This window comes from Schistocerca americana, chromosome 5 (assembly GCF_021461395.2).
Source record: "Schistocerca americana isolate TAMUIC-IGC-003095 chromosome 5, iqSchAmer2.1, whole genome shotgun sequence".
NCBI lineage: Eukaryota > Metazoa > Arthropoda > Insecta > Orthoptera > Acrididae > Schistocerca > Schistocerca americana.
In genome coordinates, this window is record NC_060123.1 from 458,765,360 (window position 1) to 458,769,760 (window position 4,401).

A 4,401-nucleotide genomic window follows, 5' to 3' on the forward strand; every position below is an offset into this window, starting at 1 on the left:
CCGAGTTCAAACTCTCATAGAAATGCCTGCCGCCGACCGGAAATAAGTAAGACATCGGATCCTCTTTCTGCGGCAGAAGTATTGGAAAAGCGTCGATAAAGAGAGACGAACCTACAACTTCTACCGAATATCAAACAAGGGGGCGGTTTCCGACGTCTGAACCCACAAAGGGAAGGCCTGGTTTCTAACGCACCACTGTGTCCACATGCATCGCATACTTGTACTTGACCAAAATGAGAGACACAAATGTATGTGCCTACGGAGAAGAAGGCACTTCAGATAACAGCATCTGGAAATGTCCTCTAGGGCAACGGCCTTGCCGCAGTCGAGACACCGGTTCCCGTGAGATCACCGAAGTTAAACGCTGTCGGGCGTGGTCGGCACTTGGATGGGTGACCATCCAGGCCGCCATGCGCTGTTGCCATTTTTCGGGGTGCACTCAGCCCCGTGATGCCAATTGACTAGCTACTCCACCGAATAGTAAAGGCTTCGGTCAAGAATACCATCATAACGACCGGGAGAGCGGTGTGCTGACCACACGCCCCTCCTATCCGCATCCTCAACTGAGGACCACACGGCGGTCGGATGATCTCGATGGGCCACTTATGGCCTGAAGACGGAGTGTGTGTGTGAGGGAATGTCCTCTGGATGCGGACGTGGCTGAAGCTGAGTGACAATCAGTTAGATCTCAGATAACATTGTGCAAAGAGATAACAGTGTCAAAAAGGTTTGGGAAGCACATCATCATCTGTACAAACACGATCCACCTGCGGTACCGGTTCAGCAATGCTGTTGCCACGTACTCAGGAAATGCGAGACATGGAGGTTATGTGGTGACAGTCCACAACAGATACGACAACACGTCTTATGAACACGCGAATGGCCACTGAAACCAGGGAGCACAGCAGAAAAATGTGCGGCCAAATACCACTACCACTATAGAAATGTACGAAGAATTCAAATTCCTTCACAGCGCCCTCTCTATTGCCCGTTGAGTCAATAGCGCACCTACGGATTGGGGAGCAACTGATTGGCCGTGATAAATCTCTGCTGCCGAAACTGTTAAACGGATAATAGCGAACGCTTTAGTGCGACAGGGATAGATATCTTTTTGTGGTCACTCATAATAATAAAAAGGTAAAGTCTGTGACACAAGCCTGTGACTGCAGGTAGAGTACAGTCTTTCGCTGACACGGCACTGGGAGCGGGGAGGTCGACGGTCGCACCACCCAGGCTGTTGTGTATGACTTACTACACAACGGTTAGGAGAACTGAGCTACAAAGTGCTACGGCAACTGTCGCCCTAGGAAAGCTGGACAGGAGCAGAAATGATTAGCGCACAAGTTAACACAGTAAACAGATTTACTTAACTTACATTTCTCCAAGTGTAGGAGGCCTCATTGCAAATTAATCAGCAAAAAACAGTTCAGCTGATGCAATAGCAACAAGCACGAGACTCGTTGTGCTGAAGCACAAACGAAGCAGTCGGAGTCGCCGCTAGGCGTGAGTGAGACCGAAGTGGCTGCCGCCGGCCGTGCTATATCGCGGTACAAAACCGCTGGAGGCCTGGTTCAGTGGTCGCGTTCCATTGCGTCCACAGGATCGCACACGACAGCTATTGGCGTCAGGCGGAAACTTGTAATTCCCTTGCCAAATGTCTGACGCCCTTGAGGTTGTATCGGTACGTGATACCACACAGGTCGTCTTTTATCAAAAAAATGGCTCTGAGCACTATGGGACTCAACTGCTGAGGTCATTAGTCCCCTAGAACTTAGAACTAGTTAAACCGAACTGACCTAAGGACATCACACACATCCATGCCCGAGGCAGGATTCGAACCTGCGACCGTAGCGGTCGCGCTGTTCCAGACCATAGCGCCTAGAACCGCTCGGCCACTCCGGCCGGCGATGGTTGACTGGGCAGCAGGGAGGAGGAACCATCGCATCGGCCGTCGTTGAATCATAAAGGCAGCGTTAACAACAACGGGCTGATTTGGCAGACAGACAATGTAGAGAGGGCCCCGGTGGTGTTTGCTGGCGCTGCGGGCCCCTATCGCACTGGGGCGCCACGGCAGCTCTGCCGGGGCTACTGCGGTCTGCCGGTAAGTCTACCAGCAGAGCAGCAGTAGGGATTTCTTCAATCTGTGGTCAGTATCGAGAGCTACTAGTTGTTCTTTGTGTGCGACGCTGAAATAAAAAGACAACACAGGAAAAGAATTTCTGGGTATATCTCCTCATAGTTGATAGAGGCCCGAAGAGGTTATTTCACACGCTATTGAACAATTTAACAAATTCCATCTATAATTTTTTTAATTACATGAGAATGTCAGAGTTAAAAGAATCTGCCTGGATGAACGGAATAAAAAGGACAATATGTTAAGGAAAGTCATCTTGCCACAAGAAAAGATTTTCGTGGCATTAACGTAAATACCTCTCTAATCTGTAGTTAATTATTTGTAGTTTACAGTCATATATACAATTTCAGTCGTAATTGTAACATATCCATAGAAGTGATTTTTCAGTTTCTATTTCAAAAGCACTTTATTATAAAATAAAATTTAATATTACAAGATAAATATATGAGATAAAAATTAGGAAAGCAGACATATTTGTTTATATCTCTTGTCTTAAAATAACTCAACCATGTCTGACGTCTCGGATTCTTTAGCATCATTTGATGCAGCAGGAGACGTATCTGTGCTATTTCCCTCTGTGATTGTAGCGGTGCAACAGGAACAGGCTGTGAGGAAACTGAGACTCTATCTTTTGTATCCCGCCTGGAAGGCGGCTCGTGGGTCCGCTCCTGTAAACTGAAGGGTATGCCGAATGTAGGAAGCGAGTAGGAGCCGGTGAGGTAAAATTCTCGGTAGTGCCAATAACGTAAAAGTACATTTAGGGGGGGTAGGATGTCAAGCGGGACGACTTGGAGCAGGAGAGACACCACAAGAATTTTCAATTTCCACAGTCTGTACTTTTGAAAATAAATTCATAAAACTTTGTCAGAATGATCAGAAAGGATTCAGGATTTACCCTTAAAGTGGTGGAAGTTCAAAAATATAAGAAAATAATTTATTTTTTTTTTACATTTGTATTTCACCTTTTGTTCACTTACCATTGGCTGCATTTGTTGCTATAGGCACACTTTTCTTCATAAGTAAGGGAGATTCTTCGATGAATTTTGCACAGCATACAAACCATACTTACAAGTGTATGAAACTCTAGAATTTTCCAAATCAATTAAAACTGTGGTAAAAATTGAGATAATTAACTATAAAATTTGATTTTTTTCTAAGCATGAAGTTTAAAATGTAACAGCACATTCATTTTTTCATAAATTAAATAATTTCTAGAGTTTCATACACCTGTAAGTATGGTTTGTATGCTGTGCAAAATTCATCCAAGAATCTCTCTTACTTATGAAGAAACGTGTACCTATAGCAACAAGCTCAGCCAATAGAAGTGAAAAAATGATGAACTTTCACATGCAAAAAAAGTTTATTTTGTAATTTTTTTGAACTTCCACTGCTATTATTGTGAATCCTGAATCCTTTCTGGTCATGCTGACAAAGTTTTATGAATTTATTCCTTAAAGTATAGACAGTGGAAATTAAAATGTCCTGTGGCGTCTCTCCTGCTCCAAGACGGCCCGTCTGACGCCCTACCCCCCCTTAATAGAGAATATTAGTCAATGACATTTACGTAACTTTTAGTTAACATGAGCACGTAGGTGCGAAGCCGTTGTCCATGTATCAAAGGTAGCAGTTACTCGTAGTTGCACAAACTATCATTGAAGTAACAAAGGCAAACTCTGTAATGGCTAGCCCCCTGTGAAGTAGAAGCTAAGTTGCTTGGTCGTCTGCTCTTGATCAACTCGGAAGAATCTGGAGCGGCGCTCATAGAGCTGCACAGCGCCGGCTAGAGGGCGCTGTCGTCGGTGTCGGTGTCGTAGTGCCAGCCTAAGAACTTGTACCTACACTGTGGCATCGTAGCTATCGGTACCACACGATCATTTCCACGTTCTCCAAGAAGCCAGTGTTTGGTAAGCGCATTATTATAAGTAGTTTAAATGTGACTGTCACGTGGAGGGATATATCTTCTAACAGAGCTTCATTTATGACGCTCGCGATTCCCATCACGCTTTTTTTTTTTTTCTTTTTTTTTAAGTTCGCAAATGAATAGTCCTGAGTGAAATGTCCTAAACATATGAACTCACCTGAAACTCAGGTAAAAGATTTCGAGTCAGAACTATCCATAGCACTCACGGGGTGGGTAAAGGAGGTGAGCGATAGGTAGAGCTTGACATCCCTGCTTGCACTCTGCCGTGGGACCAGTCATAAGTTGCCATGCGTTCCAGCACCACCTTGCGACAGTAGCTCTGGTAGCAGAGCTGCCGCACACATGT

The 4,401-nt window shown here is 45.0% G+C and overlaps 1 pseudogene; it reads left to right on the forward strand.

Annotated features, from left to right (window-relative positions):
- The first annotated feature begins 306 nt into the window (after positions 1–306).
- On the forward strand, positions 307–424 carry LOC124617456 (annotated as a pseudogene).
- Positions 425–4,401: the final 3,977 nt, after the last annotated feature.